At 43.0% G+C, this 12,862-nt stretch overlaps 1 non-coding gene across 1 annotated transcript; it reads left to right on the top strand.

The window, feature by feature from the left end:
- Positions 1-231: 231 nt before the first annotated feature.
- Positions 232-304, top strand: Trnat-cgu (transfer RNA threonine (anticodon CGU)). The gene has a single exon. It is a non-coding gene; the product is annotated as a tRNA-Thr (tRNA).
- Positions 305-12,862: the final 12,558 nt, after the last annotated feature.

Below are 12,862 nucleotides of genomic sequence, written 5' to 3'. Positions count from 1 at the left end.
GAAAATTTGTGCCTGACCGGGACTGGAAAGCAGGTAACTTTGTTACTAGGCCAACGATCTCTTCAGTGCAGATGCACACGAGTCTCGAACTGTTACGGGAATCGGCGAAATGTTACGAGTAACATCGGTAATGGGCATGAGGCACTACATTAATAGTGCTTGGTTAAGTTGGGAATTTTGGTCTGACGGGAGGCGCGCTATGGTAATCGGTGCAATGGTACTGGCCATTGTGGTCGGATAGCTTAGGGGTCAGAGCATCTGCCTCGTAAGCAGAAGACCCGGGTTCGAATCCCGGTTCGGCACAAACTTTCAGCTTTTCCCACTGATTTCCTTCAATACCCACTCGCAGCCAATTACTCTAATTCATTTGTGTCTTAGTCTGTAGTTGTATGTAACTCGCAGTAAATCGGTTCTGTTGGTTTTCTTAGCAGTTCTGCTCTTGGGAATATGACAGTACTGTCAGAGATGGAAACAGTGTGAGAAAGTAGATATTCAATTGGCGAAAAGGTAATCGTGTTTGTGTACTGAGGACAAACGCAAGTAATGGCACGAGGCACGTGTTTTATTTGCATTTAATTCTGGGCCTTTTAAAGTGTGGTTACCGAATAATTGACGGAAAACTGAACTGCTCGTAACCTCTTGTCTCAACGCACGTGAGGAAGAGGAGGAATTTAACGTGGTCACTGCTCTTCACGATTAATTTAATACATATTATCAGTACTTCAGTTTCACGATAGACTGAAGAAAACGGTAAATGATCCATTTAATTTCTCGTAAGTTCCCTCCAGTGAACCGTCTGTCGAGTTCGAAGTGACTTTTTACCATATGGAAACTGCTCTATGTAGCTTATCAGCGCAGTGAGTGACGCAGATTTCAGAAAATGGCTCTGAGCAGTATGGGACTTAACTTCTGAGGTCATCAGTCCAGTAGAACTTATAAGTACTTAAACCTAACTATCCTAAGGACATCACACACATCCATGCCCGAGGCAGGATTCGAACCTGCGACCGTAGCGGTCGCGCGGTTCCAGACTGTAGCGCCTAGAACCGCTCGGCCACCCCAGCCGGCTGATGCAGATTTTCTCACAACGAAACAGTTCGCCCCGAAGTGACATCTGTAGGGGATTGGTTGGGGGGGGGGGTCGCTGCCTCTCGGCTGCACGTGCTTCCAAGCCTCTCTCTCCCCTCACTTTCCCGTTCCCTTTCGCACCATGCTGCGGCAGTAGGAAGAGCTAAGTGTTGGCGCGCACCCCATTTGACACGGCCAGCCTGGAACATCTCGGCACCAATGCCAGCCTGAGGAATTGGAGGTCTGCAGCAATCTCTACTAAGCTTTCCGGCTTGGCGGGTCACAGAGATCATTCACTAGTATTGCGTCAAAAGTGCTGTAGTAGTCGTCACGAAAGTAGGCAGTTCATGTCTGCCACTTACAGTACACTAATTTCAAATATGAACAAAAATTTGCAAAAAAATGTCAAGTATCTTTATTTTTAGTCAAGAATAATGGAATACTTTTCAAAAGAAAATTCTGACCAGTTGTTATGAGAAAATAAAAATTAAATGAAAAAGAGATTTTAAAGAAATAGGTTATTTTACTTCAAGCTCACCACAAAGGAGAAACACTAACATAATTGCACTCAAAAAATGCAGGAACATTCTCGTTGTTCATAGATGCACCTGATATATATTTCACCATGAAAACGTAAAACTATTCAGAGATTAAAAATAAAATACCATAAGAGCATGAAATTGTTTTGCCTGTGTGATGAAAATCGTCGTCGCTGATGAATTTTCGCTGTTTGACCCTGTAGGTTCTTCCACCGAGAAAGAAAACTATAAAATTAATTTTGGTCACATCTGAGACGTAGTTACTGTATCGTGTCACTTCCGAACGCGATTTATTTTAGGCTAAGCGCAAATTGAGACGCGTATAGCACGTGTGACGTGACACGACACTACAGCGCGACACGCGCGTGCCGCACGGGTCGCGCGGGTCCAGCGCATGTTGCGACGCGTACACCATACTCCGCACGCGCCGACTGGCGACGCTCTGCGCTGACAGAACCGAAGCGCGCTCACCCTGTTATCTTTCTCAAACGATTTTACAGAAACTGTTCACTGAAAATATTTTATTTTTGCCTTACTTGAAGCGCTATATGTCAGCTTCGTTGCGAAGTGCCCATCATCTCGCTAATGACCATTATTATTGTGATTTACACATTTTAGTAAGACACTACGCATAACTCAAAAAGTTTGCAACGAAAATTAGGGATCGCTGTGATTCTGCGTTTGGTGCTTATTACACCGTATGTTGCTGCGTGTGAAATTTAGCTAACATGTTGAATTTTTGTTTAGACTTGGGAGGAGGTCTCTATCTGCCTCCGATCTCGAGAAAGTGGATCCTATGTAGCGCGCTCACTTCCGATCTCACGCCCGCGAGACTGAAATACTCTCAACATCTCTCATCTCTCCTAAACCGCTCGAGACATCGAAGCGAAAGTTTGGCGAATGATAACACACAAGGAGGAGATTGTTTTGCCAGTTCTTAAACACACAGAACCTTATCAGCCGGCCGCGGTGGCCGAGCGGTTCTAGGCGCTTCAGTCTGGAACCACGCGACCGCTACGGTCGCAGGTTCGAATCCTGCCTCGGGCATGGATGTGTGTGATGTCCTTAGGTTAGTCAGGTTTAAGGAGTTCTAAGTTCTAGGCGACAAATGACCTCAACAGTTAAGTCCCATAGTGCTCAGAGCCATTTGAACCAAGGTTTCTTCGATGTTGAACCTTCTTATCTATGGCGATATATCAGTACTTATACTTCCCTTTTTATTTATTTCGCTCCAGTGACTGTAATTTTTTTAGAGTTATCAACAGCTAGTGCAACAAGAGCTACCTAATATGAAAATAAACATGAATTTCTTCTTTTATGTTTCTGCAAACCGACAATATTAGGTTTTTCGTAAGCTATTGAGCTCTGTGATTGCCAATTACTTGTTTAATGAGGCACTCCTTTTCGGAATTCTGTCGCAATAGCTGCTGTGAGATGAGTTTGGCAAATTACACTGTGACAAAGCAAGTACAATTAAACCAGTGACCAAGAGAAATGTGGCTGTTACTCACAAACGGTGATGCTTCTTCGAATGAAAAAAGGTTAACAACTCACACAAAAATAGATTGCCAATTCTGTTGGAATTTTGGTGGAATCCCCATAACCCATCGTATTTTTAACACTGAGCGACTGGAATGGAAACTTACCACATGATTTTATTCCTTCTCCTGATCTGAGCAGTTTTAAAATAATGACGAGCGTTCCTTCAGACGGAATGATACGCACATGCCAGATACTGGTTACTTACCTACGGCTTGCCAAACTGACAATGTGTGATCGCGAATAAAATAGTTATTGAGAAAAATAAACAATTGATCTGTCGCACAACACAATGGTCAGTGTATTGTCAGCAGCGGAGGATAATGCGCGCGACAGGAATGCACAAGCTAGCCATGTGTGCGTTGTGAGGTAGAGTTCGAAAAACATTGTCATTAAAGTAGATCTGTCTTTGTCAGCAGTACATTTCAACAAATTAAATATATTTAATCATGACACTCTTTTAGGATATTCCTACTTTCGTAATAATACCGACCATTTTCTTCATTTGTGTAGCCTGTTGTATAATTAGTTTTTTAATGCTGATAATGTGCAAGCAACAATTGAAATGCTTTTTCTCATCACGGCGAACCAATTAAAACATTGTTATTTGTGACTGTTTTTCAACTGTTTCTGCTTGCAGTGGAAATGTGATAACACATGCGTGTAGTACAGTGAGTCGTATTACATTATTACATACATATCAGAGTAATCACATTGAGACTTCTACACTTCACATCTTGGACACTTTTTACCACAAGAACAAAGGGATCACACCTGTGGAGATTATCCCTTTCTTAATTTTTGTAACAGATCGTACAGATACACCAGCATACTAGGCAGCGAGCAGATAACCTTGTTCTACTTTCCTGCCTTGCATCTTAATCGCATGATTTTATAATATTCCTTGCTTCCTTATTCACTACCATCTGTCCCTTCCTGCGATCTGAAAACATCGCGGAGGCATATGATACAATTCCAGCGGCCAATGGTCCACCAATTACTGAAGTATGCATTTTTCTTGACAGAAGAAAAACAAAACAAAACAAAACTATACAGATATAAATAACAGAAAAGTATAATGTACTAATGAAGAAAACTGGAGCGTTTAAATGGCGAAAAACGAAACACTATCCAAAAGCAATAAAATTTAGTATACAGTAAGGCAAAACTTATCGTATGGGCAATACTACCACTGCTCATATGCACCGTTCCGATGTGAGCATATGGCCGGGCTACTTTTCCGCTCCCCGCCTCAAATTTCCCACAGTGCTAACGAGGCACGCGCGGCGCGAGAAACTGTGCCACAACCACAACGCCGCGCGACATGGCGCAGGCGCGTGTCGCGTCCCAGTCGCGTCGCGTCGCAATTTGAGCGATCCCATTTGAACCAATGAAGTTACAAAAATGCGCGCTGCGCTGCACCGCGCCACCCGCGCTATACGCGTCTCAATTTGCCCCTAGCCTAGAGAGACTCCCTATGGGACAGCGCGCGAGGACGTGCTAGCCGCCTCCAGTGTCCTGATTCCGACAGCTCGCCTTAACAGGACGGAGAACTTTCCCTAACTACGGAAGAGATTATGTATGCAGCTGTAACAGAAACTTCGTCTCTGCACCCATCACCCAAAACGTAAGTATACACTGTTTAAATGTAGAGCGTACCTGTAGTTGCTTTCAGATTACCATTTCCTTTGGACTCTTCCCAAATATTTTTGGTTATATGGTTTTGCGAAACTCAAGTTTAGTCCAGATAAACCACAGACCATGCCATATGCTATTTATACACAATGCGGAAAACTGTACTTCTCCGAAAGGCAATATCCCTTCGTCCCATAAGAAATTTGTCTGTTGTTACATTTCCTGAACTTAAAAACACATTCCTTTTAGAGGGCGAATAACTGACGTTTCCAAGCCCATATCCTGAATTTTGTTTTGTAGTTGGGCAGTGAGGTACTCTCCTCTTTCTGTAGTATTCTAACATAGTCCTGTAGACACTTCTTTATTAAAACCGTTCGTTTGAGTAAACGTACTTTCTCGTTTATATCCCTTTCGTGGCGAATCGAAGACGGCACTCAGAGCTACAGTTTCTGTAGTTGCGATAACCGTGACACCTCAACTGTTCGTTGAGAAATTCACGCCGGCCGCGGTGGTCCAGCGGTTCTAGGCGCTCAGTCCGGAACCGCGCGACTGCTGCGGTTGCAGGTTCGAATCCTGCCCTGGGCATGGATGTGTGTGATGTGCTTAGGTTAGTTAGGTTTAAGTAGTTCTAAGTTCTAGGGGACTGATGACTACGGATGTTAAGTCCCATAGTGCTCAGAGCCATTTGAACCATTTTTTTGAGAAACTCACATGCTTTTGCGACAGTATTTATGGTTGGACAAAGTTAATGTTCCGTCTTGCTTCATCGTGAGCAAGTTTTTGAAATATTTACGATATTAGATATTATATTTTTTAGACGCATGATTTTTTCACATTAACGATAAGCGTGACCGAAGATATTTTGAAACGATTTCGCTACGTCTTTACGAATCATTATGTTTCTGGCTAAGAAAATAATGATTTATTTCCGGGAATTAAAACGATGAGGTCGTTTTAAAGTTAAATTTACTTATTTCGCGATAAACGCGGTATAATAGCGAATTTTTTTAGAGAATAATGAATTTTGTTCCGGGATTATATTTTTGAAGAGAAAGGGAAGAGAGAGCAAAGATTCCTCAACAGGACAGAAATATCTGTTATGGTTAATATTCTAGAAAACCTCTGTAAGTGCCAAAAGCTAAAGAGTGAAAACGTTAAGGGACACCCAAGTACTCTCTCTATAATTCGAAACAATTACCGCCGACTTCGACTCCCGGCTTCTTGCGAAACGAAATGTTTGGAATGTCAGGAGTTCGTGGAGGCTCAAAATAAAGTTTCTGTTGCTTGTACTTCATACTCACAGTAAATGGAGGCGGACTTTGTTTTCCCAGCATCCCACCTCACCCGCAGCATACCTTATCCGCTTTCCCCTCTCCCCGAAACCCACGCTCACCTAATGCCTAGTTATAGTTCGTGCGTAGTAGCGAAGCCAAGTGTTGCGGTACACAGCAGAGCAAAACAGTTGGCGATAAGCGTTTATACGATTCGGAAAACAATATTTTAATGTGGAAATTTTTTAATATACATAACGAGTGGGAGAAAATAGATAGTCTCTTAAAATATTGCTTTAAAAATAAGGAACATTTAGAACAAGGATGTCCAATCCGCGGCGAGCGGGCCAGATGCGGCCCATATAAAGTGTCAATGCGGCCCAAGAAGTGAGCATGTATAACACGATCGTAAAAAAATAATCATTTAGGTGGAAATGAAATTGGCGTCATTGGCCGGGAAGCCCCTTGCGGGGCAGGTCCGGCCATCTTGGTGCAGGTCTTGTTACATTCGACGCAACTTTGGGCGACCTGCGCGCCTGATGGAGATGGAATGATGATGAAGACAGCACAACACCCAGTCCCTGAGCGGAGAAAATCCCCGACCCAGCCGGGAATCGAACCCGGGCCCGTAGGACGACAATCCGTCATGCTGACCACTTTTTTTTATTTTGTTCTGTACTGCTCGTTGCGTTTGGCCTGGACGGACGTCAGATGACATTCGTTCAAGTTGATCGTTGATTCATTTACTCAGTTTTTTTTATTACGGAGGGCAAGCAGCCCCCTGACCACTCAGCTATCGGGGCGGACATCATTTAGGTAAAATTACGATAAACTGAATATTTTCTGTCTGAAACTCCCACCACATCATGCTATTCTCCCATTGCCCAATTTATTGTTTTTATTTTGTTCAGCGCTTATTGTAGCCAAAAAATATTCGTCCTCTTCCTTTGTGGACTAGGTAAAAGAAACGGTTGGACACCCCTGTATTAGAACGATATCACTGATAGTTTCACCGTTTCCTTGAGTTAACAGTTACGATTATATGTAGGACAGCAAGATTATGGGAGAGCAACTATGAAAGAACACTAGGTTACGAAGACGAATCTAAAGTGACGCATCGCTTTCGTCACAAGCTTCTAACAATTAAAAGCTTCAGGACAGATGTAGTTCTTACAAGGGAACCTCCCCATCGCACCCCCCTCAGATTTAGTTATAAATTGACACAGTGGATAGGCCTTGAAAAACTGAACACAGATCAATCGAGAAAACAGGAAGAAGTTGTGTGGAACTATGAAAAAATAAGCAAAATATACAAACTGAGTGGTCCATGTGCAAGATAAGCAACATAAAGGAAAATATTAGCCGATGAGCGCCGTGGTCTCGTGGTTAGAGTGAGCAACTGCGGAACGAAAGGTCCTTGGTTCGAGTCCTCCCTCGAGTGAAAATTTTATTTTCTTTATTTTCGCAAAGTTACGATCTGTCCGTTCATTCATTGACGTCTCTGTTCAGTGTAATAAGTCTAGTGTCTGTGTTTTGCGACCGCACCGCAAAACCGTGCGATTTGTAGACGAAAGGACGTTCCTCTCCAATAGGAACCGAAAACATTTGATCGCAAGGTCATAGGTCAACCGATTCCTCCACAGGAAAACACGTCTGATATATTCTTTACGACACTGGTGACGGCATGTGCGTCACATGACAGGAATATGTTGTCGACCCACCTAACTTGCACACTTGGCGAATGGGTAAAAAGATTCTTCTACCTTGCCCGATTTAGGTTTTCTTGTGGATGTGATAATCACTCCAAAAAAAGTGATGAAAACATAAGAGTTTGTCACATAAACTGCATCAAATGAATGCAACAGTTTCAGAGTCGCACAGTTTTCTCTGTGCTCTGTCAAAACATATGTTTTTTACGTTTTCAAATGTTTCCGTGCGTAGACCGTCAAATTCTGTATATGTCCAAACAAATCTGAACATGTCCTGGAATTTTGGAGAGCGAAATTGATTATGTGTGAGTGCCTGAACTTTGATAATTATCTGAAAATAAAAAATTAAAATTTTCACCCGAGAGAAGATTTGAACCAAGGACCTGTCGTTCCACAGTTGCTCACGCTAACCACGGGACCACGGCGCTCGTAAGCCAACGCTCTCCTTGATGTTGCATACCTTGCACATGGACTACTCAGTTTGTATATTTTGCTTATTTTTTTCATAGTTCCACACAACCTCTTCCTGTTTTCTCGATTGATCTGTGTTCAGTTTTTCAAGGCCTATCCCTGTGCCAACTTATAGCTAAATATGAGGGGGGTGCGATGGGGAGGTTCCCTTGTTAGTGTGATACAATACTGACGTAATTGTGCGTTTGTCTATGTAGTGATTCATTTCTAGAAGAGTATTAAAGGAAAAACTCAAGTTGTTAGAGTAAGTGTATTTACAGTAGACTCCTGACTATCTAGCTTCTCACCATCCGTCACCTGTACTATCTGGCCCACGTAATTAATATCATAATAACACATCTCTCCGGTAAAATGAGGATTAATCTGTTGTATTTACTGTACTTTTCCAAAGCTTCAGCACGTGGGCAGCGACTACAATGCTGTGTTGTGACCTTCCAAAATGTGTTAAGCGTCTTTTGTGCTTCTAGCACATCTGGAAATCACAATTACAAGGCACTTTCTGCGTTGTTAATACTGAATAAATTACTGGAACCACTGTTCAACAAACGATACATAGCAGCCCTCTTCCAGCGCTCACAAAGAACAATGAAAACACCTAGAGAGCATCACTTTAGGCAACGCTGTGTACTAGCTTTCTTCAGCTGCATATCAGACGTCCAAACAGCGTGCATTCTTAAACTGTAGTTTTGTGCTGTCCTTTGTGTTTTAATTAAAGAGTTTGAAAATAGGGATATGTATTACTTAAGAAGTTAGAGAATATTAATAAAATCAAGTTTTGGTATAAAAACGCGGTGTTTTGAATGATACTGCTGGGATCCGAAGAGAGAATTTATAGAAATCTGGCCTATTCAGCGTTTTCGTTATCCGGATTGACCTACCCTCACGTTAGACCGGATGGTAAAGAGTCTGCTGTATTTCTATTTGAGCGGTGAAGCCCAGAGCAGCAGAGGAAGACGTCACGCGAAGCGCCCCAGGAATGTTCGGCACAGGGGAACCGGACAGTGTGGCAAAACCGTGTCACGGATAACGGCGTGAACTGGGCCTCCCAGCGCGGGCAGAAGTTCAAATGGTTCAAATGGCTCTGAGCACTATGGGACTTAACATCTGAGGTCATCAGTCCCCTAGAACTTAGGACTACTTAAACCTAACCAACCTAAGGACATCACACACATCCATGCCCGAGGCAGGATTCGAAGCTGAGACCGTAGCAGTCGCGGGCAGACGTATAGGGGCGACAACAAACCCACTGAATGCAACGGGCGCTTTTGTAGCAGTCAAGGGTTTAATTCATTCTTCTTTCTTCCAGTCGTCTTCTTCACTGACATCCCTGAACCTCTGTCTAATAAAATGATATTTAATGTTCTGATTCACTGAATCATTCTAGCACGACGCTGTTACATCGTCTCTAACCACTTTTACTCTCTTTTCTGCCGTATTTTTCCAAAAGCAACTTCACCTTTCCCTCCTTACAGTTACAGTGCTTCTCTTAACGTCTCTCTGCGCAAAATACCGTTCACATCTTCTTCCAAACACTGCTGGGTTTCCGCGTGTAAATCAGTGAAAATTGAACCCTTACAGGACCACTTTGTGTGTCTGTCTGTCTGCCCGTCCGACAGTTAAAAACCATTTCTCTCAGGAAAGGTAAAAACCTGTCAAGCTGAAATTTATGTCACACACTAATGTCTACTGCCAGTTGGCAATGTGTACAATTGAAGCTAGTAAGTAAGTGCAAGATACGGCCATTTATGTCACACATTTCGATGCTCGCAGTCTCCTCATGAAAACCTAGAGGGTACTTTTCATTGACTTGAATCATGACATTTTGCAAGAGGCAAGGATTCTCAGTATAACTAAAGAAAAGAATCCGAAAATTGCTAAACTGCAATTATATCACATTTTTGTTATTTGTCATTGACCTATCTGTCTGCCCACCCGTCGGATAAGACCCTCGTTCTCAGGAATGGGTTGACATATCCAGCTGAAATTTATGTCACGTAGTAAGGTCTACAGACCTTAGATGTCGTACCAAATTGTAGCTTCTAAGTCAATGCACGCAAAAGATATGGTCATTTATGTCACACATTTAGATACCTGAAAATAGTGGAATGAAGTTCGTTCCGGCACAGTCTGCATTGTTGCCATATTTATTCAAGATGGCGGCTCTCCCTAGATGGACCCCACCCCCCCCCTCCGCCTCCTGTCAATGGGGGGGGGGGTAGATGTGGCAGTGTCACATTGTTGATGTCACCACCCACATTCCTCCCCACCTGTTGACATTTAAACTGTCGCAGGGTCATGCATCTCTCCTTGACGGCAGAGCGACACTTCTCTTCCACGATGGGACATGCTGCCTCTGAGGTCGGTCTGGGATAGACGCTTGAGTGGCATGGTAGATCACGTTAGTTTCGTCATCCACCCAATCCTGAACACTATCTCTACGTTCGAAAATAGTTAACTGACAGTACACTGTGCAGTTCACTCTGCTCACCAACCACGATGGCAGTTCCCTTTAAGGCACAACTCTATTGTCAGCTGAATCCAGAGAGGGAAGTGGTCACTGGAATGACGTCATTGACCACTTCCCAGTGAGCAACATCGGCAATGGCAGGAGAATAGAAAGCAAGGCCTCTATGGCCAAGAATGACCCCATGGCAGTACTTCAAAAATGGTTCAAATGGCTCTGAGCACTATGGGACTCAACTGCTGAGGTCATTAGTCCCCTAGAACTTAGAACTAGTTAAACCTAACTAACCTAAGGACATCACAAACATCCATGCCCGAGGCAGGATTCGAACCTGCGACCGTAGCGGTCTTGCGGTTTCAGACTGCAGCATGGCAGTACTAAAATGAAAACAACCACCAGCATTAAGAAGGCATAACTCCTCTGACACAATGAGGCTTTCGACAACCCGACCCCAGGGGCATACTGATGAACATCTCCATAGCACACTGTGCACATTAAAATCTCCTGCAAGTCGGAAGTGTCTCCACACTTGCGAAATAAGGTCAGAAATACCCACCCTATCCAAAATGTCGTAGGGCGGCAGGTACACACTACAGACGGCAACAGCCGTGGCAACAGTTGCCTGAATAGTCATTCTGAGGGAGACAGAAGCGCAGTGGTATATGTCATTCACAGAGATAGCCACTCCACCTTTTGCCTCGTCTCCACTCCGGCCATCTTTGCAATGAGGGCCCTAAGCACAGGGGTATCACAACGAATAAAATGCATATTGGAACAAATAAGCCCTCAGTCACAAATATTAAGTCAAAATTGACCTGGTTTCGACACTACTATGAGCGTCGTCTTCAGAATTAGACTAACTGTTCTAAAACATTAGGTATATAGTACATTAATAAAATTAAAGTTTGTACTGACTCGAAAAGATGCAGTACTTACAAGTCACAAATTAAAAAAGATCTAAGCTGGAAAGGCGACGTCATGATCACTTGTGAGATGGCGAGCCGCTAAGGGCTGCTCCTACTGTGAACAAGGGTTGCAACAAGACAGGTGCCTGCTTTAGAAAGTGTGGGCAAGTAAACATGGTGTTGCTACGAGCGCCATGTAGTGGCCGCAGAAACAATTAGGCTACTGTACATTCAAAATTAGACACATCAAATTATGATGCAGCTGATTCAGGCATAACGTAAGCATTAATAATAACAGGATGAAGTTACATATATATCTTCTTTAAACAGAGATGCATTTTGTAACGTAAAAAACGTTAGTTATGACATACAAGAAAACAGCAAAGATGTGACAGGAAAACAACTTTTCGTTAAACTGCATGAGGAAATCTGAACCAAAGATCAAGCAATGGCTTTATACAGTCAAAAAAGTTTTTATTTCGCAGCTGCAGCTGTTCGTTGAGAATGAGGCCATCATGACGAGTGAGATGTTTGAAAATCTCCAATTCCTCTAGGACATCTAACCTACGCCCCTTCTTTTCGGTATGCAGAATATTGTTATCGCCTATGGCTTTAGGCACGTGTACAGTAATTAAGAGATTAACGGCAAAGGATGAATTTAGGGGACTGGTGTCGTTCTTTCTCAAAAGATGTTCTTTATATCTGATGGTGAAAGCACGTCCAGTTTGCCCTATATAACAGGAGGAGCAGGTATCGCAGATGGATTTCAAATTATGAATGAAGTTTCTCTTTGGATTATTATTAGTAGAGAAGGCAACATTGCAGTTGTATTTGTTGCGAAGCATGCGCTGAATCTGATAGGAAATGGATCCTATGAAAGGAATAGAAAAGTTTTTTTGGGTTAATTTCAGTGTATGAGGAGTTGAGCGTGGTAGTTCTTGCAGTTTTCTTTTTGAGGATATCTTCCACTATGTTAGGCGTATATTCATTATTGACTGCTATGGTTTTAAGTAAATTAACCTCCTCATTAAACTTTTCTGTTGAAAGTGGTATGGAGATGGCTCGGTGGACGCCAGAGTGATTAAAACGCAATTACTGTGGACACAGCCACACAGACAGTGTGGTCCCTCCTTTGCCAACAGTTTCAGCTCCTCCACATATGTTCTGTGCCCATTGATCTTACAATGGAACACAGGAATCATTTTGAGTCGTAGCGGCTCGGTTTGCTGGCCTAACTACCTCTGGCACCGGTATCGATAGT

The sequence above is a fragment of the Schistocerca nitens genome, chromosome 5, assembly GCF_023898315.1.
Source record: "Schistocerca nitens isolate TAMUIC-IGC-003100 chromosome 5, iqSchNite1.1, whole genome shotgun sequence".
NCBI classification, from domain to species: domain Eukaryota; kingdom Metazoa; phylum Arthropoda; class Insecta; order Orthoptera; family Acrididae; genus Schistocerca; species Schistocerca nitens.
Note: the sequence above shows the minus strand (reverse complement) of the source record. Positions and strands in the feature narration are given on the sequence as shown.